This window comes from Lemur catta, chromosome 4 (genome assembly GCF_020740605.2).
Source record: "Lemur catta isolate mLemCat1 chromosome 4, mLemCat1.pri, whole genome shotgun sequence".
In the NCBI taxonomy this organism is placed as follows: Eukaryota; Metazoa; Chordata; class Mammalia; order Primates; family Lemuridae; genus Lemur; species Lemur catta.
The window spans coordinates 98,970,550-98,993,159 of NC_059131.1; the positions used below are offsets into that span (position 1 = coordinate 98,970,550).

Consider the following 22,610-nt stretch of genomic DNA (forward strand, 5'->3'; position numbering starts at 1 on the left):
GGAACTGGAGGACATTAGCTTAAATGAAATATCTCAGGAATGGACAAACAGATACTGCATGTTCTCACTTATAAGTGGGAGCTAAATAAAAGGTATATATGGTCATAAAGAGCAATAATGGACATTGGAAACTAAGAAGGCGGAGGGTGGGAGGGCAGCGAGCAATGACAATTTACTTATAGAGTACAATGTACAGTATTCTGGTGACATGTACACTGAAAGCCCTGACTTCAGCATGATATAATTTATCCACATAACAAAAAACACATGTACACCATAAATTTTTCAAAATATATAAGAAAAGCAGATTCCCTTAAATAGCTATCTTTTTCCATAAATTCTACCCCTGCATTTAAAACCATTTCTATTCTTTTACTTCTATTTTTAAAACACTTCCTCCAACCCAGGAATATTTATTTATGTGTTTTTCTTTTCTTTTATAAGATGGTAAACTGCTCGTAAATCATGACTCTGAATCATTTTCTCCTACCTTGCCAGAATTACATCATTCTATGGCTTTTTTCCTATGTTAAAATAGCTCTGAGTCCTTTAGTTTGGAACAATTTGTGTGCATAGCCATAAGTTTTGGAATTCACCAACAATTTTTTCTCACACATTTTGAGCTCTACTATATACTTTTTTCTCAGGTATTTTGTGTCTACCCTCCTAGAGAAATACTGAACAAGGAATATCATGGGTTGCATGTAGTATCCTAAATGTCACCACTACAATTAAAGCACATTTAGTTGAAGTACAAAGAACACAGAGTTTTAATTCTTTGCATCGACTCCAATCCTCAGTCTGTTCTCATCTTTCCTGCTAGAGGAGCCCCAATTCTCTTTAGATATACAACTTTTTCAATGTGGCTATGTGCTTTAGAAGAACCAGGTGCTATTCTAATCCTGAAATGTATTCAATGGATAAACACATCATAGTGAAAAAGTAAACGTAGAAAGATATGATGAGATGAAAGAAATGGTCCTTGTGCAAAATAGTACTACAGGTAATAATAATAATGATATACTGAAGTAAAGAATAACTATTTGTGCTTTAGGCAAAACAAAGTAGGAAACACACACCCATTTCTGAGTTGCTATTTTTTTAATCATAAATATATAAAATATCTTACCACCTAGGTATAAAAAACTACCTTCAAACACTGAGCAAATGATAACCATTTATTAATTGCTGCGTATGTGGTAGGCAACTGTAGCAGTAAATAGTGGAACAGTAACCTGTGTCATAAGACCGAAACAAAGAATAACAGATGACTTTTCTAAGGAAATCGTGTTTATACTTGAGCCTGAAGAGTTAAGATATATTTAGGCAAACAGAAGATGAAGAATATTCTAGGTCAATGGCCAATGCGTGCAATACATTGGCTGGCCCAACAGCCAGAGTGGCTGCTACAAAGTAACTAATGGAAGAGTCACTAAAGACCAGTATGCCTTCTGCAACAAGAAATACCAGAAAACAATGAAGAAAGCCTAGAAAAAGTGAGACAGCTCAAAAGTTTTATTCTCAGCCACTTTTTAAATGTGAAAAAGCAACTTTTATTTAATCATTCATTCAAGAAATAAAATATTGAGCCGAATAGAGGCCTGCTCTGCTCTGGATAAACAACATATATAAAACTGAGTTCCTGCCTTCAGGGAGCTCACATTATGATAAAGGAGATTGGAAACAAACAAACACCTAAATACTATAGTGGCAGGTGGTAATGAGTCCCGTAATAAAAATAAAGCAGGCTAAAGGAAAAGAGTGTTAGAAGTGCTATTTTAGCTGGGAAAAATTAGGAAGATTTCTTTGAAAAACTGACACAGAAGCAGAAACCTGACCAAGGTGAAGGGAAAAAATAATGTAAATATTTCAGGAATAATTATTTCAAGGCTGAGGGAGTGTTCATTGGCAAGGCTCCGAGATGGAGAGTACTGAAAAAGTTCAAAAAGTAGCAAGAAGGCCAGTGTGGGTAGAGTGGGGTAAGCAAAGACCACAGCAGCAGAGGATGAGAAACAGAGAGACAGAAGCCGATAGTACAAGGTCTTTAAGGTTAAAAGGAGGACTTTCAACTCAAGTCTATGTGCTTTGTGAAAACATTAGCACACATCAATTTTGGCTTGATGAGAATTATGCGTTCAGTATGCTATGCTGACTTCTCTGTGGTTGATGATCTAGGTGAGGCCAAGGGTCAAAAGAGTACTTTCTACTTATAATAGCAGAGTGACTATAGTTAACAAAAATGTATTATATATTTCAGAGTAGCTAGAAGAGAGGACTTGAATGGTTCCCAAACATAAATGATAAATACTCAAAGTGATGGATACAACAAATACCTTGACTTCATCATTACATTCTATGCTGTGCATGTAACAAAATATCACATGTACCCCATAAATACGTAAAATGTTATGTACCAATTTAAAAATTTTAAAAAGAGTAGTTAGAAAGAGAGAACAGTTGGAAAGTTATTGGTATACTTCAGGCAAGAAAAGCTGGCTGCATGAACTAGACAAGCAGCATTGGAGTAAACAAGGTCAAATTCAAAATTTTGAAAATGCAGAACCAATAATATTTGTTGATAGATTGGTTGAGGAGCAAGAACAGAGTGTGGAGTTTACCGGGATTCCAGGTTTTGGTCTGAATATCTACGTATAACATGGTCATTCACTCCAACAGGGACAATGAGGAGAGGAGCAGGTTTTGTAAAACAAATCAAAATTAAGAAAACTCCAAAGGATAAGTTATCATCTTTAATTAAGACGGATTTCATAGGCAGTTTTGTGTGAATTACAAGCAGCAGCGCTGCACAGTATCTGCAAAGATTCCTCACACCAGGCCTCCAAGCTTAGCTAGCAGAATTATCAACTGGATTGCAGCTCCCAGAGACCCCTTTATCTGTGCTCCTTGGTGTAACACACAAACTGCACTCACGCTGAAGAGCTCTGCAAGTCTGTATCTAAAATTAAATTAAAAATTAAGGTCTTCTGTATGATCATGATTAATAAAGCAGAAACAATATTCTCCCATGAGGCAAATGATAAACCTAACAGATTTAACTAGAAGATGTACTTCATTGACAATTTGTACATCTCAAAGTCTAGGGGTTGGGGGCAATGGATAAAAAGTGTTGATGAAGGATTGTGGGTATTGCTGTCACTAATCCCTATTTCGTCTATTTCAATAACATTTGGTATTTTGGAGAAAAAAAAACCTATAATCCTTTGTGTTTACTTGAACTATTGCAGTACACAAATATCTGCAAGTAGTTTAGTCAAATAAATATGAGCTATGTATGGTCATCTTGGGGGGAGTATTATCTTGAAAATAAACTTTATAAAATTTTAATACATTATGTAGTTGGGCTTAAATATGTATAATGTCTAGAAATAAGAAGAAAATGTTTCTTGTGTATCCTGCTATAATAGCACTGTTTGTTTCCTATTTGAAAAATTACCAGTTAGAATAATTTTATTCTTTCCCCTAAATTGAAAGAGGGGGGTGTAAAATGAATTTTTCTTAGCATAACATTCAGCTTTATGTGACCTTTGGAAACAAAGAAAGAGATCAAGGTTTAAAAATTTCTGGCTGGGAAATTATAGGCTCATGCCTATAATCCTAACACTCTGGGAAGCCAAGGTGGGAGGATTGCTTGAGCTCAGGAGTTTGAGACCAGCCTGACCAAGAGTGAGACTCTATCTCTACTAAAAATAGAAAAATTAGCCAGCCATCATAAAGTGCACCTGTAGTCTCAGCTACTCAGAAGGCTGAGGCAGGAGGATTGCTTGAGCCCTGGAGCTGGAGGTTGCTGTGAGCTATGATGATGCCACTGTACTCTACCCAGGACCACAAATGGAGACTCTGTCTCAAAAAAAGAAAAAAAAAAAAAGTCATATGCCATAATCAAAAGTACTCTAATTTCAGGCAACAACTGCTAACTACTACAAACATCTTAGTTTCTAGTTTTACTATATTTTTGCTGCACCAATATAAGAATAGCTTATTCACTTCTGATGGTATATTTTGGGTGTAATAGACTAGTATAAAGCAAGATTCATTTATCATGAAAGAACAAGAAAAAATTACAAGATGATGGGTACTCAGGTGGATAGCTAGAAAAATAGAAATAAGTCAAGGGTCCAGTCATTACTCCACAAGAAACTGCTAAGCTAAGTTACTAAAAAACTGCTCAACTCATTTATTTTAAGGAGAAAGATCTGACATCTTTGGAGTCCTGCCTGAAGCCCAGAGTGTGTGAGGGAAATTGGTAAGGAATGCTGGATAAGAAGGATTGTGTGTGAGTGTTGTTGCCATTAATCCCTCCTCTGTCCATTTCAATAAATAGATTTCTTCCCTAAGGAAGGAGTTTTTAGTAGCTCTTCAAGTGAACTGCTCACATAGCTAGAAAAGAAATACTTTGATCATCGCTACCCACTGCCTTCATAATGTGAAGTACAGACATAACCGAGTCATACCTCCAGAACTTGTTGGCTGGAAGATCTTGAATTACGTAACCTCCCTAAATGTCAATTTATGTTCCTGTAAAATTACTATGTGATTGACTTTTGAACAACACAGGTTTGAACTGCATGGGTCCACTTAATACGAGGATTTCTTTTTCAATAAATATATTGGGAAAACTTTTGGAAATTTGTGACAATTTGAAAAATACTCACAGATGAATCATATAGTCTAGAAATGTAGGGGAAAAAATTTTTTTAACTTAAGAATGTCATGAATCCATAAAATATATGTAGATACTACTCTATTGTATCATTTTCTACCATAAAATATACCCAAATCTATTATAAAAAGTTAAAAGTTATTAAAACTTACTCACACACTGACAGATCATATATGGCACCACTCACAGTGAGAGAAATATAAACAAATGTAAAGATGCAGTATTAGCTCATAACTGTGTTATTGAACCCAAAAAGGGGTCCAGCCTGGGTCCTGCCACTAACTGCATAAAGAACCAATTATTAAGACAATGAAGAGTGTCAAGGAAGAAAGTAATTTTAATGCAAAAGATGTCTGTGTGGTGAATGGTAGAAACAATCTAAAATCCAACCCACCGACCAACTAAGGGTAAGGGCTTTTACAGCGGGCTGTGGAATGCAGATCAAGCTGAATGCGGTTTGAAGCCACAGGGTCTTCAGATGGTCACATTCTGAGGGAAGAAAAAGTAGAAAGGAGGTTACTTTGCAAGACTGATAACAGCTGCATAAAATTAACTGTAGTGTACACTGTACTACTGTAATAATTTTGTAACCATCTCCTGTTGCTATTGCAGTGAACTCAAGTATTGTGAGCATTCACTTTATAAAGCCTTGTAGTGCTAATCATCTCGTGAGCAGTTCATCTCTCCAGTAAATTCTGTATTGCAATAAAAAGTGATCTCTTGTGGTTCTCATGTATTTTTCATCATGTTTAGTGCTATACTATAAACCTTGAATAAAGACATGGCATTTGCATGAAGTGCCACCAGTGATGCTGGGAGTGCTCCCAAGAAGCAGAGAAAAGTCATGTAATTACAAGAAAAAAGTTGAATTGATTGATATGTACCACAGATTAAAGTCTGCAGCTGTGGTTGCCTGCCATTTCAAGATAAATGAATTCAGCATAAAGACCATTGTAACAGAAAGAAATTTTGAACCCATCATTGCAGCTACATCAGTGGCATGAAAACCTTGCACATTTTGCAAAATACCTTTTTGTCTCATATTGAGAATGCAACTTTTATGTGGGTGCAGGATTGCTATAAGTAAGCCATAGCTATAGACTGTAACATGATTCGAGAAAAAGCAAACTCATTATACGACAACCTAAAGTAAAGAGGAAGGTGAAGGATCTAAAGCTGGAAAATTTAATGCCAGCAAAGGATGGTTTGACAATTTTAGAAAGAGGTTTGTCTTTAAAAAATATCAAGATAACAGGAGAAGCAACTTCTGCTGACCAAGCATACAAGTTCCCAGATGCCATTAAGTAAATCATTGAGAAGAAAGTATATTGCCTGGCAGGTTTTTTATACAGACAGAAGTGCCCTATTTGGGGAAAAATGCCACAAAGATAGATATAGATATTAGTAAGGAAGAAAAATGTGCACCAGGATTAAAGGCAAGAAGGTATAGGCTAACTCTACTGTTTTGTGCAAATGCAGTAGGGTCTAAGATCAGGACTGTCCTTATCTATAAAGCTGGTAACACCCCAGCCCTGGAGGGAGAAACTAAAAGCTAGTTCTGCTAATATTAACATCTTGCATAACTGTATCATATTTATCAAAACTAAGAATTTAACATTGGTACAATACTGTAATTAACTTAAATGCAGACTCTCTTCAAATTTCACCAGATTTTCCAGTAAGGCCCTTTTTCTGTTCCATGTTCCACTCCAGAACCCCACATTGCATTTAAGATGCCACATGTTTTTAGTCTCCCCCACATGTGAGTGATTCAGTTTTTCCTTGTCTTTCATGATCTTCATGTTTTGGGAAAGTATTGATCATTTGTATTATAGAATGTCTCAACATTTTAGAATGTCTGACAGTTTCTCATCATTAGGCTGAGATTGTACATTTTGTGGCATGAATGCTACAGAAGTGATGTAAATCATTTGGTTAAGGCGGTGTTTTACTGGGTTTCTCCATTGTAAAGTTATTCTTTTTTCTATTAATTATCAAATATTTTAGGATGAATTCCTTTGACACTATGCAAACATCCTGTTCCTCAGATGTTGGTACAACAATTTTATCACCCATGGATGGATCCTGTCCACAATTTTTCCTGTGGTGTTCTAATGGTGATTTTTCTATTTATCTCTATCCCTTCTACATTTATGAATTATAATTATTATCTAAAGAAGAACTAGCTCATCTCCCTCATTTTTTTATTTGTTCAATGATTAGTTTATATTATTAGGTTCAAATGAACCCATGGATTTACTTTAACCTATGGTTTTTCATTCAAAACTATCCTATTTATTGCATTATTCTAAGTATTCTAGCTTTGGCCATTGGGAGCTGCTTCAGGATAACTACTATAATCTTTTGACATGTCCCTGTCTTATTCTGTTTTGTACTGCTAATACAGAAAACCACGGACCCGAGTAATTTATAATGAACAGAAATCTATCAGTTCACAGTTGCGGAGGCTTCAAAGTCCAAGATTGAGGGGCTAGCATCTGGCTAAGGCCTTCTTACTGCATCATCCCATGGCAGAAGGGCAAAGAGAGGATGAGAGAGAGAGAGGAAGACAGCTAACTTGCAGCCTCAAGTCCTTTTATAATTGGCATTAATCTATTCATGGAGGTGGCACCCTCATAACCTAAACACCTCCCATTAGGCTCCACCTCCCAACACTGTTGCATTGGGAATTAAGTTTCCAACTCATGCTTTCTGGGTGACACATTCAAACCATAGCATCCCCTCATCCTTTTTTTGAGACTTTTTTACTTTCTGGCACCATACAATGTTCCAGGATCATCCTGTGTTTTGTATTAACCATTTTTTTTTCAATAAGACCTTGCTTCTTTTATTGGAGAATGGTATTAATAAACCAAGACCTGCTATTTAGAAACATTACTGCTAAGAAATCCTTGCTTTTTAGGCCTTCAAAATGGCTAGAGCTTGGAAAATATAGGTTTTTATTTCTATTTCTGGATGGATAGATAAATAGGTATGAGATAGGTTAGATAGATAGGAAGAGAGAGAAATAGAGAGAGAGATACAAATTTACATCTGTATTTCTACATACCATAACTTTATGTGATATGTTGAATTTCAGTCGAACACCACAGGTTTCATTCTAAGGAATGAAAAACCTGGTCCTCATTATTTACCATGTATTTACCAATTTGTACAGTCCTAGAATATGTATGAAATAGTTTCAGAATTGATGACTCATACCCCTGTGAGAAACAAATTTAGTAACTACGGTACAATATCTGTGTACATTTTTGTCCTGAGTCTTACAGCATCCAGTCAAAATACTATTTCTCAAAATAAATTAGGTTAGTTCCATACTTCTGCACATCCTTCAATATGACTATATTATTCATATGTAGTGCAGGTGGTTTCATATGTACATTTTAATTTCCTCTTACATGCTTCTTGATTTTTCATATCTACAGAGTGTGGTCAATTTATGTTTGGAGAGTAAATGGAAAGAGAGATGGATGGATGAAAGAATATAAATTTTTTTAGAAGAAGTTTCTCTGTCAGGTTTCTCAAATAGTATATCTGTTTTGGTGATTAACAGATGTTTTGTCATATTCTTTAAGTGTCATTGGACAGGTGACCTCTCAGTATTGTGTATGTGTGCGTATGTATGTGCGTGTATATGTGTGTGTGTGTTTCCAAGAGATGGAGGCAGAGAAAATGCAAGATATGGCAGGGGGAGAAGTATTTCAGATTCTGATGTTTTTCTCATTTATGGTATTCTTTGTCCAAGTGCTCCCATTCTTTCCCTCTTTACTGACTGATTCTTGAGAGCATTTAAAATGTGCCTCATGTGGTATATCAAATCATTTGTCCTCTTGCATAGAGTCAAGCTCTGAGAGTTGATTATTACTAGGTTTCTGGCCCAGTTCTCCATATTAAAGTTTCTACTGGCATTAATAAAGTACACTTCTCCTAAAACTAAATGGCAACATTCAATAACTTCAGTTGCTAAGAAATACAAAATTTTATATGTAAAATGCTTGCTGAGCAAACAATAGATTAAGTTTCCTACTTCGTGGCCTACACATCCAGTTTGTCAGGAGAATAGGAATTCGGATGCAGCAAGACTAATGTGAGGAGGGTAAGGCATTTGCCTCAGGCATGAAGTTTAAAGAAGTTATAAAAATACCCAGTAATTGAGGTAATGTAATATCACTGTATACTCCACTTGCCTCAGGTTTAAATATGGTTCATCAGGTTGCTGTTGTTGACCATTCTGTATCTAAAATTTTGATATTTTGTTTATGGTGATTTCTTTTGCATTAATTTTTGTTGTTAAAATATGGCTATGGCATTAAGTATAATTTGTCTTGAATACTGAGTTTTGGGTGTACCCCCTAAGATTTTGCCTCTGAGGTAAATTTCTCACCTACCTCACCTCACTGTGGCACAGCCCTTGCTCAGAGCCTCTATTTTACCTGCACTTGATATAGTAAATGTTGACAGTCATAAAATCACAGAGTGTATATATATGTGTGTGATAACACATATGCATATGTAAGACTAAAAAGGAATAATATCAACATAAACCAACATAAACAGTTTGTCTCCTAATAATCTATTTACTCTTAGAGACTATGTCAGAATACCATTCATCCCACAACAACAAATAGCAAAGTCACACTATCCCAAATCAAGCAAAAATCATAAAAGAAAATTTATGAGCCTTTAGTAACTTTTTTTGACAGAAACATATGAGAATTCTATTATGGAAGTGAAGACACTAATTATAGATTTCTTGCCAGGAGAGATGAATGCATGTCTAACAATGATGCAAGAGGGGTTCTGCAGTAGCCAATTCTCTTATTTTATCAAGCAGGGATTTTCTTTTTAAGTTTCACATTATTAATGATAAAAAGAATACAAATCCCTGGCTGCCCAGATTGCTAAATCTTACTTTTAATACCATCCAGATATTTTGAAATCTCAAGTGTCTTATGATTAATATCTTTCTCTGATACAGTAAATTAAGAAGTTGAAACTGATCCATTTTGCTTCATACTGTCCGAGCTTCCCTTTTTATGATCCGACATTCTTGTCTTAAATAAAATCATATTCAACTCTAGTAAATTGGTTGCCTCAGTGTATCTAGAGGGGAGAAAAAAAGCATTCTCTTCTCGCCCTGTTGTCAATCCAATTTGATGCAACCGAGACAGCATTTCTTCTGAGTTTCCATTCCAATATTTAAGACCTCTAATTTTAATTTAAAATAAAAGAAAAGAAAAGTGATGTTTTTAGAAGGTATTTCCTAATTCCTAAATTATCTCTAAAAGGGAGTAATTCAGTATCAGCGTCAAATGACACCTTAACATTACAGGAAATGAAACACTAGATTTGGAAGCTTGAGGAGTTGATCCCTCCACTGAGACAACTACTGAGCCGGTAAGAACTGTCTGAAAAAACCATTATGAAACTCTAGTCAGGTTGAACACCTGACACATCCAGAGGAGTCCTTGATGGAGGAACTCTCAGAGATTTCAGTGAATTACGCGTTTCCTATTGTGGCTACCATTGCTCATCTTCCAGCCCTATGGGGATGTCAGACCACAATGGAGTGTGACTTGCTGGTGCCAGAGTGAGAAATAGAGATTTTATCCTCCAGAAATTAAAGTTTTTCATTTTGGTTGGTGCTATTGATTGCTGAGGAGTTGCCACAGAGGTAGACAATTAATTTACCATTGAGCTAAACAGGTCATTCGTGGGAGAGCATTTAAAGCAACAGACACTCTTTTTAAAATTTTTCTTTTCCAGGCATTTAGAGAAATCTTTATCAGGTTACTGACTGACCAAGGAGATAGCAGAACAGAAACTTCAGTGACCACACAGAACAAGGAATATAGCCTTTCCAAAAATGGATACAAAAAGTTGCTAAATTGACAATTCAAGCACTCATCAAGTAATAACAAATCCTAGGGGAGAGGGGAGAAATCTGATGTCCAGAGTTACCACATTGCAATTTTCAAAATGTTCAGTTCTCAACAACAAAAAAATTATAATCCATCCAAAAAAGTGAAAGTATGGTCTATTCTAGGTTAAAAAACAAATAAATAGAGACCACCCTAAAGAGGTTAAGAATTGAACTTATTAAGCAAAGACTTTAAATTAACTGTCTTAAATATGCTCAAATGTCTGAAAGAAACCATCGTCAAAGAAGCAAAAGAAATTAAGAGAGGAATTAATAGACAGGTAGAGAATTTTAATAGATAGATATTATAAAAAGGAATCCAAGTGGAAATTCTGGAGCTGAAAAATACAATAATTGGATGGAAATTTAACTGAGAAGTGTTCAAAAACAGATTTGAGCAGGCAGAAGACAGAAGCAGAGAATGTAAACATAGGACAAATGACCCGTCTGGAACAAAGAAATAAAAAAGAACAAAGAAAAAATAAACAGGGCCAATGGAACATATGGTACACTGTCAAATGTACCAATATATATATAATGGGAGTTTTAGAATGAGATTAGAGGAAGGGTCAGGAAGAGTATTTGGAGAAATATGGATAAGAACTTCATAAATTGGATGATGGATGTAAACTTACATGTCCAAGAAACTCAATAAATTTCTAAAATAAACTCAAGGAGATCCACAAGACATATCAAAATGAAGCTGTAAAAAACTAAATAGAAAGAAAGAATTTTTAGAACAATAAAATAAAAGCAACTCTTCAAGTACAACCTTTCCTCATTTACAGTAACAAAATCACCCAGATTAGAAACAAAGTGGAACAACTATCTCTAACTGTAGAAGGCATAACTCATAAAATACCCCCAAACCTAGTAGATCTAATAAACAAATTCAGCAAATTTGCAGGGTTCAAGATCAACTAACAAAAATCAGTCATGCTTCTATACAACAACAATAAACAATCTAAAAGGGAAATTAGGAAAGCAATTCCACTTATAATAACATAAAAAAGAGTAAAATATTCACTAATGACTTTAGCCAAGGAAGTAAAGATGTCTATACCAAAAACTACAAACATTGCTGAAAAAAACTTACGGAAGTCTTAACTAAATAAATAAATAAAAAGATTTTATGTTCATGGTTTGGAAGACTTGATATTATATGTGATGACTAATTTTATGTGTCTCTATACTTAGGTTAAGACATGTTAAAACATTATTTCTGGGTATATCTCTGAAGATGTATCTGGAAATACATGCATTTGAGGCTCTGCCCTCATCAATGTGGGGACTCTCATTCAATCTTTTGAGATAGAACAAAAAAGTGAAGGATGGGTGCATTCTTTCTCTCTGTCCTTGAACTGGGACATCCATCTTTTCTTGCCTTTGGACATCAGAGCTTATGGTCCTTAGGCCTTTGGACTCTGCAACTTATACCAGCACCCTCCACTCCCATTCTCTAGCCTTCAGCTTGAGCTAGGAATTAAATCAGCTTCTCTGGTTCCCAGGCCCTCAGACTTAGATTAAATTACACCACTGCCTTTGCTGGCTCTCCAGCTTGCAGACAGTTCTGTTTTTCTAGAGAACTCTAACTCATACAGATGTCAATATTCCCCAAAGCAATGTATAGCTTCAATACAATCCCTATCAAATTTCTGCTGCTCCTTTATGCAGAAATGGAAAAGCAGATTGCCAAATTTATATAGAAATGCAAGGGGCCCTAATAGCTAAAACAATCTTGAAAACAAAGAATAAAGTGGGAGGATCCACGTTTCCTTATGTCCATATTTGTTACAAAGCTACAATATCCAAAACAGTATGGTGATGACTTACAGACTAAATGTAGACCAATGGAATAAGGCTGAGAGTCCAGAAATCAATCCAAATATTTTTAGCTAATTGATTTTCAACAAGGGCTCCAAGACCATGCATGAAGAAAGAGCGGTTTCCTTAATAAATGATGCTGAGACCACTGAATTTCCACATGCAAAACAATTTGATTTGGATCCCACCAAACTTGATTTCTTAAACTGTTTGGGATACTGTAATAAAATATAGATCCCTTGGCTTATAAATAACAAAAATTTATTTCTCACAGTTCTAGAGACTGAGGAGTCTAAGATAAAGACACCAGCAGATTTGGCATCTGGTGAGGGCCTGATTCTTCGCAGACAGCTGTCTTCTTACTCTAATCTCATATGGCAGAAGTGGTGAGGAGTCTCTCACAAGCCTCTATTATAAGGGCACTTATCCCATTCATGAGCACTCTGACCCCATATCCTATTAATCTCCCAAAGCCTCCACATCTAATAATATTACCTTGGGGGTGAGGATTTCACCATATGATTTTTTTAGGGGGGAACATAAACATTCAGACAATAGCACTCAATATATAAAAGTTACTCAAAAACTGACCAATTATTAATGCTTACATATAAAAGCTAAAAATATAAAGCTATTAGAGGAAAACATAGGGATAAGTATTCATGACCTTGGAGTTGGCAATAGATTCTTAAAATGAATACCAAAAGCACAAGCACAAAAGTAAAAAAACATAAATTTTATTTCAAACTCTAAAAATTTTCATAAAGAACATTTTCATCACAGGACATTATCAAGAATTTGAAAAGGAAATCTACAGAAATGGAGAAAATATTTGCAAATCATATCTTAATATGATTCTATATATATAATACATATAATATTTCCAGAATATAGGAAAAACTCTTAACATTTCAACAAGATAAAGACAACCAATTTAAAAATGGGCAGAGAAATTGAATAGGCATTTCTCCAAAGAAAATGCAGCACATGAAAAAAATCAATCATTGATCATTAAGGAAATACATATAAAAAACTTAATGAGATACCACTTCACACAAGTAGTATTGCTTCAATCGAGAATGTAGAAAAAAACATGTAGTGTTGATGATTTGGAGAAATAGGAACTCTCCTACATTTTGATGGGAATGTAAAATGGTGCAGCTACTGTGTAAAACAGTTTGTTGGTCCCTTAAAATGTTAAACATAGAATACTCAGCAGTTATACTCATAGGTATATACCTTAGAGAAATAAAAATATATGTCCACACGGAAACTTGCTTACTAATGTATATAGCAGTATTATTCATAGTATTGAAAAGGTGAAAATAACTTGAATGTCTTTCAATGGATAAATGAGTAAACAAAGTATGATCCACATAGACAATTGAATATTATTCAGTCAGTAAACATAAACAAAGTACTGATACATGCTACAACTTGGATAAACCTTAAAAATATTATGTTAAGACAATAAGGCCATTACAAATGGTCAAATATTTGTATGATTTTTTTTCTATGACAACACAAATCCATAGAGACAGAAAGCAGACTAGAGGTTACTAGGAGTGAAGGAGGTTGGGGACAGAGAATAAATACTTAATGGGTATGGGGTGTCTTTATGGGATGATGAAAAAGTTTTAAAACTAGAGACAGACAGCTGGTGTTAGCAGAACACTGTAAATACTGAATTGTACACTAAACATTGCTGAGTTATAACTAAAATGACTCATTGGAAAATATATGAATTTGAACTCAATTTTAAAAATTTTAAAATAGCATTATACACAGTATTTATTAGTATAATCTCCACCGAGTTTAGAACCAATTATACTAAAATAGATTGGGTTTATGTTTTACAAATTATCTCCATTCTTCTCTCAATTATTTAATTGGCATTAGAATCAACTCTAAAGCTTCCAGTGTATTTGTTTTCCAGAGAACCAGATTTTGCAAAAGATAATATCCATCCTGAATGTTATTTCCCTTATTAATTCTATATGCAGCAGTAATTATATGTCTGAGACACCAAATTCAATAAAAATCAAATTTGTCATTGAATAATATTTACTAGAGATTATTTATTTACTATCTTCCTGAAATTCTTATCTTTTAATTAGTTGATAAAGGCATTCAAAATGATAATTCTGTACATTTGTTCTCAAATGGAAATAGAATTAAGTACATTATTTTTATCTTTGCATATTCAATAAATTCTACAAAAGATTTTAGGTCTTATTGAGCTGGCCTGTAGAAAGGGGATCGGTCCACTAAATTCATTTGATGTTTAAAACTGATTTTGAGTGGAAAAAGTAACACACGAACAGAAAGTTTGTAATGAGAAAAATTGATATTGATGTTATCTACTTCAAAAGAACACATTATATTTTTTCTAATCATAATTTAGTAAAACCCACTAAAACTTAGATGTTAATGGATGCTATCTCATTTTTTTCTAGTAATTAGTTTCAAAGGTACGTTATGAAAGAATACTGCATATTGAAAAGCTGAATATTCAAACCCTATAGTCGTTTTATCTTTTTTTTTTTTTTCTCGCTATGTTGCCTGGGCTGGAGTGCAGTAAGTATTCACAGGCACAATCATAGCACACTGCAACCTTGAACTCTTGGGCTCAAGTGATCCTCCTGCCTCAGCTACTCAGTTTCTGAGTAGCTGAAACTACATGCATCCACATTCAGTTTTTACAATTATTTAAAAGTATGCTCCAGCAAAAGGATAAATTTTATCCAGTAGATTGTAATTTCTTAAAATAATAATTTGTTAGAACATAAAATATTTTGGAAAGTGGCAAGAAAAGTGAGTTTAAGGCTTATCTAATCTAATGTCTTCTTTTTAAAGTTATTTGTCCTATGTGATCTTATTATAGGCAGAACCGAGACTTGTATCCAAAGTTTTTTTTTTTCCAAATTTTCTGCCTTGACTCACCTGTACTTACAAGATACCTCACTTGCAGACCTTTTAAAATATTTGAATAATTAAATGGCTAAGTCCAATCTTATTGCTCTATCAACTCATTATTTCTGCAGTGTACAGATTATTTTACTAGAAATGAATCTTAAATCTCAATATGCAAAATTTCTTTAAACACCATATGGAATTTTCATATTGGCTGAAGATCTATCTACATATCAATCTATTCATTTATACACACACACATATATTTGTAAATATAAATATATAATCATATTATCTATATTACATTATTACTATTAGAACGTTTTAATAATATTGCATAAGATATGATAATATAAATTCTACTATGTTATGAGAAATGCTATATACTATTATTGTGTATAATATATATTAATGGTACATACACTTATACTATAATATGTGTCAATCATGTGTGTATTGATATAGATATCTGATTTTTTAATCTTAATTCTTTAATTGGCCTGTAGGATGATAGGTAGGTGGATAGATAGCTAGAGATGCATATAGATATTAGTCATCAACACAATGTAGGATTGTTGCCTGACCAAACTTGGTTTCAATGGGTGACATTTAAGTGTCTAAAAATTGGATTCAGGTATTAAAAACCTATTTGTACCTTTTCAAGTATTAAACACTTACTTGTACAGTTTTATGACTGTGAATGTCTCCAAATATAGAAGTTTCATTAAGAAAGTTAAAAATAACTAGTATTGAAAGTTTTCTATATTTGAAGTATTGTTCTAAGCACTTCATGCTTCTCAGCTTATTTAAACAATAAAACAACTAATTAGGTAGATATGTAACAAATAAATCATAATACTATTTTGTATGAAATAGGGTCATATGGAGAGTTTAATACATTTTATTTGTGAAGAGAAAGTGAAAAGTAAGTGACACACACTATGCAAAGTATTTATCACATTGCAATGGCAAAAAATAAAATACTTAAAACTATGATTATTATTAAAGTCATTTTAACATACTTTCAGATTATGAAAGGAATACAGGAAAAGCGTGGGACATGGCAAACTGATTAAATGTGACATCTAAGGCTAGTTAACTACAGATAGAAATCAGGTTATCTACCAGGAGGCATTCTTATTATAACATACAGGACAGAAGCTATGTTATATAATAATTTAAGATGTTTCCTTACTGTACTATAGTATTTATAACATGAATCATCAATCTATGTGTACACACTATGTATCAAACGATGTATTGTGAAGTTATTATTATTTAATCAAGAATATAATGCTTAAAAAGAGGAAATCAAATTAAAGGAATTTTAATTAATGGTGGGAAGAAAGTTGATGATAGTTTTGATTATGAATCTTGACAAAGAGCTAAAATTTAACTGGACAAGGAGAGAGACAGAAAGAAAAACAGAGAAACAGAAATGGAGACAGAGAGAGACAGAAGCGGGAGGGAGAGAAAGAGGAAAATAATAGGAGGAGGAAAGATGAAAGAAGGGAGCAAGGAGAAAGAGAGAGAGAGAGGGAGGGAGGGAAGTAAGAACATGGAGCATTAACTTCAATTTTGAATAGGAGGGCATTGTATGTTTGTGGTTGGAATACAGTCCTGGTTGTGAAAAGATGTAAGATTATATTCTTGGTTTTGTTGCTCGCATACGCTGCCCTTGGTGTCCTCTCCCATGAACATATCTTGTGATGTCTTTAATGGACTTTGATCTCATCTGAGAAAAGATGATTGAGGAGGCGCTATTTTCCTCAGTTCTTGCAGACACTTGACAGCGAGAGCTATCAATTTCTCAGATGAAGTATTGGAATATCCTTTTCTGGGAATCTTAACAATTGACTGGTCAAATCATAAAAAAATATTGTAAGAAAAATTGGAAGAAACAGTTCTGTGCCTTTGGGAAATAGACTGACAGCAGTGACAGACCTTTGAAGTTTATTATATTCTTTGTTTTAGTAGTGCTACAATTTTTAACACACTTTTTCTTTTAAAAATGTGTATTCAATTTTAAAATAATTTGAAAGAAACAGCTTCTGTTACTTTCTTCAGAAACCTATCATTCCAAATTTATAGATTTATAACATACACTGTGATTTTTTTTTCCTTCATGAACAGCCACTTTCCTTAGATCCTTGTAAGCTTTCATGAGCACCACCTATTCAGTTTTCTTGAGTTTTTGGTCTACACTTTCTCCCTTCTGTGCTATACTGGATGCTACAGCTCCAACTTCTACAAAGAGAGGTGTGAGTGTGTGTATGCGTATGTATATGTGTGTGTGTGTGTGTGTGCACGCGTGAGATCAAATGTATTGCATCACAGTTTGTATACACTTTTAAATGTCAAATATTTATATTATCAAATTGAATGCCTTGTACAATATATTTTAACATTTATCCAAAATTAATACTTTAAAGAGAAGATTAGAGAGTGTTATACAAGATACCTATATTTTGTGGATAAACATGACTTACTTCTCATAACTCAAACAAATTGGTATGCCTATTTTTGGGAGAATGAAATCCTTACTTCAGATTATCTGTGACTAAATTAACAAAGAATAATTCTCAAAATGTTCTTTATTTATCTGTCAGTGTTTTGATGAATAGTTTCTCCTAACTGTAATTTCAATATGATCAGTCATAAAACCTGTGAGATATTGAAAAAAAAGGAAAAAATTCATTTGGAAATACTTTAAAGTAAGGTTATGAAGAAACTAATTATTTTCTATAAATATTATTTCTTTGTATAAAAACTGTTAAAGATGCTGAATGTCTCAATCTTGAATTCACATAACTTTAAAATATTTTGCTGTATAGTTATTTAGAAAAGACTTTTAATTTTAAAAGTGTATATAAAATCACAGTGGATAACAGACTTAAACCTAAGATGTGAAACTATTAGAATTCTAGAAGAAAATGTGGGAAAAACTCTTATAGACACTGGCCTAGGAAAAGAATTTATGAAGAAGACCCCAAAGACAATCACAGCAATAAGAAAAATAAATAAATGGGACCTGATCAAATTAAAAAGCTTCTGCACAGCCAAAGAAACTGTCACAAGAGCAAACAGACAACCTACAGAATGGGAAAAAAATTTTGCAAGCTACACATCCAATAAAGGGCTGATAACTAGAATCTATTTAGAACTCAGGACAATCAGCAAGAAAAAAATCAAACAACCCTATCAAAAAGTGGGCAAAGGACATGAATAGAAATTTTTCAAAAGAATACAGAAGCATGGCCAACAAACATATGAAAAAATGCTCAACATCTTTAATCATCAGGGAAATGCAAATCAAAACCACAATGAGATATCACTTATCTCCAGTGAGAACGGCCTTTATCAAAAAGTCCCATAACAATAAATGTTGGCATGGATGAGGAGAGACAGGAACACTATACACTACTGCAAATTAGTGCAACCTCTGTGGAAAGCAATATGGAGATACCTTAAACAGATACAAGTAGACTTACCATTTGACCCAGCAATCCCATTACTGGGCATCTACTCAAAAGAACAAAAGACATTCTATAAACAAGACATCTGCACTCAAATGTTTATAGCAGCACAATTCACAATTGGAAAGATGGGAAACAACCCAAGTGCCCATCAATACATGAGTGGATTAATAAAATGTGGTATATGTATACCATGGAGTACTACTCAGCTATAAGAAATAATGATGATCTAGCACCTCTTGTATTTTCCTGGATAGAGCTGGAACCCATTCTACTAAGTGAAGTATCCCAAGAATGGAAAAATAAGCACCACATGTACTCACCATCAAATTGGTTTCACTGATCATCACCTAAGAGCACATTTAGGAATAACATTAATCGGCTGTTGGGCAGATGTGGTTGGGGAGGGGATGGGTGTATACATACATAGTGGGATGCACACTATCTAGGGGATGGACACACTTGAAGCTCTGATTCGGGGGGGGTAGGGGGGCAAGGGCAATATACGTAACCTAAACTTTTGTACCTCCATAATATGCTGAAATAAAAAAAAGAAAAAAGTGTGTGTGGATATATATATATATATATATCCATATATATATATATATCCATATATAAAACATATTCTGTTGTTTCTTTTTCTCTGGAGAACCCTGACTAATACAGCCATTAATTCAATCCAATATTTTTTTTAAGTGCTATTGAGTATCTTAGAAGATTGGTCAGAGAGAAACCTGGTAAGTGTCATTTTGCCTATGCTTTGAATATGGCTTATACTGCTGTGATTTTTTAATGAAGAAAAATCTTGTTACTAGATGCATATTCAAAGACAGTATTTGAGAAACTATTAACAACATACAAGGACTGTCCAGAAAGTATCAAACCATTGTTAATATAACAAGAACATACTACATGGCTGGATACTTTCCGGACAGCCCTTGTATAGCAACAGAGTCTGCTCCATTTTCCTTGTATCTACAGCCCTTGTCAGCAGTGAGTAGAAGAGTCTCTCCCAGCTCTCCCTCCACCACCTTGCTCCTTCAGGTGTGATCCTTGCAGGGCTCCTGCGTCAGCAGGACTCTGGTAATCAAAGAGCTACAGGGCTCTTCATTGTGAAGACTAGGAGAAAATGATAGCAGAAGCCTATCTCACCACTGCTCTTAAATGTGTCACCTCCTGACTTCCAGTGCCCAGAACTCACATTTAAAGTATCTTTAGGTATATTTCATTTCATCAGGAGTCTTTATCTGTGATATTAGTTTAGATGCATTGGTAAAACTGAAAGTATGTGAAATTGTAATATTTTGCTTCTTGTAGCAACATTTCTCTTTAGGACCAAATTCTAAAACACTTCCTTTTGGTGAATAAAGGGGATTTCAATATAATTATTTTGAGATATAAATGTGAGAGAGCGCACTTAGCCGAGTACTACATCCTAAGAAAGATGTTCCTTGATTTCTGGTAACTAAAACTCATACTTCTCTTGCACTCTTTTGTCCCCATTCTGCCTTATGTTTCTTTTTAACACCACTTGCTCTTTGACATTACATAGTTTATTTATTTTTTGATTAACTTCTATTTCCTGTACTATAACTTAAGGTTTATGGTGAAAGAGATTTTCATTTTTTTCTGCTCAAATTCCAAATACTACAACAGATGATCAATAAAAAATTCTTCAATATTTATGAATGGAGTAATTAATTGATAAATGATGCATTGGATATTTTGGAATAATTTTTTTCTTCTGTGAATAAACCCGATTTCCAAGTGTGTATCTCCTCAGTCAGCCATTAAAGAAGACTCTTTGTACATTTCTGTTCAGATTAAAATAAATATTTTATCTTATATCAAGAAAACCATACAGATTCCACCAGGAGACACCTATACTTGATAAATAAATTCAGCAAAATCTTGGGTTACAAAATCAATGTAAACAAATCAATAGAATTCCTGTACTCCAGTAACTGTCAAGCTGAGAGTCAAATCAAAGACTCAATACCATTCACAATTGCTACAAAGAAAATAAAATACCTAGAAATACACTGAACCAAGAAGGTGAAAGATCTCTACAAAGAGAACTACAAAACATTGAGTAAAGAAATCCAGATGATATAAACAAGTGGAAAATCATATCACAGTCAAAGGTAGACAGAATCAACATTGTTAAAATGTCCATACTACCCAAAGTGACTTACAGATTAAATGCAACCCCTATCAATATCATATTCAACATCATATTTCACAGATCTAGAAAAAAATAATTCTACACTTTGTGAGGAGCCAGAAAATAATGTGAATAGCCAAAGTAATCTTAAGCAAAAGGAATAAATCAGGAGACATCACATTTCCAGACTTCAAACTATACTAAAAGGCTACAGTAACCAAAACAGCATGGTATTGGCACAAAAAGAGAGACATAGACCAATGGAAAAGAACAGAAAATCCGGATATAAAACCATCCACATACAGCCAACTGATCTTTGACAAAGCAGACAATATTCACTGGGGAAAGAATCTCTATTCAGTAAATGGTGCTGGGAAAATTGGGTAGCCACATGTAGAATAATGAAACAGGATCCACATCTCTCACCACTCACAAAAATTAATTCAAGATGGATAGAAGAATTAAAACTAAGACATAAAACCATAAGAATTCTAGAAGAAAATGTTGGAAAACTCTTCTAGATACTGGCCTAAGCAAAGAATTTATGAAGAAGATCCCAATGACAATCATAGCAATAACAAAAATAAATAAATGGGGCTTGTTTAAATTAAAATGCTTCTGTACAGCCAAGGAAATAATTAACAGAGCAAATAGACAACTTACAGAATGGGAGAAAATATTTGCAAGCTATATATCCAATAAAGGACTAGTGACCAGAATCTGCAAATAACTCAAGCAAATCAGGAAGAAATGCCAAACAACCCCATCAAAAGTGGGCAAAAGACATGAATAGAAGCTTCTCAAAAAAGATAGACAAATGACCACATATGAAAAAATGCTCCATGTCACTAATCATCCAGGAAATGCAAATCAAAATCATAATGAGATATCATCTTGCCCCAGTCAGAATGGCTTTTATTAAAAAGTCCAAAAACAATAAATGCTGGCATGGATGCAGAAAGGAACACTTACACACTGTTAGTGGGACTGATAATTAGCACAACCTCTATGGAAAACAGTATGGAGAACTGCTGTTTTGGCCATTACTAATAATGCTACCAGGATCATTTGTGTACATGTTAGCCTTTTTATGTGCAGATTTATGTTGGGTATATACCTTGGAGTGAAACTGCTGGGTGATAGGGAATACATATATTCAGCAGAGAAGATACGGAAAAATAACTATCAAAAATGTTTGTATCACTTTATTTACCAAAAAGTAGTGTATGAAAGTTTTCATTCTCCACATAATACTAACAGTAAATATCATCAATCTTTTAAAATTTAACCATGCTGGATGTGTGCCAGTATCACAGTGTGGTTTAATTTTCATTGCCTTAAAAAATGTACTGGTCATTCTGGCTATTCTCTTTTGTGAAATGCCTGTTCAAGTTCTCTTGCCCTGAGCTCGCTTTGGCAGCATATGTACTAAAATTAGAATGATACAGAGAAGATTAGAATGGCCCTTGCGCAAAGACTAAACTGAAATTCTTGAAACATTACATATAAAAATAAGTTCTCTTGTGCATTTTTGGAGTAGGGAAGGGGCATTGAATGTTTTTCTCTTATTAATTTGAGTGAGTTCATTTTATACACTCTGGATGTCAGCAT

At 34.0% G+C, this 22,610-nt stretch overlaps 1 non-coding gene across 1 annotated transcript; it reads left to right on the plus strand.

Moving 5' to 3' along the window:
* Window positions 1-22,407: 22,407 nt before the first annotated feature.
* On the plus strand, window positions 22,408-22,510 carry LOC123637595. Its single transcript, XR_006734959.1, has one exon. It is a non-coding gene; the product is annotated as a U6 spliceosomal RNA (small nuclear RNA).
* The last annotated feature ends 100 nt before the right edge of the window (window positions 22,511-22,610 follow it).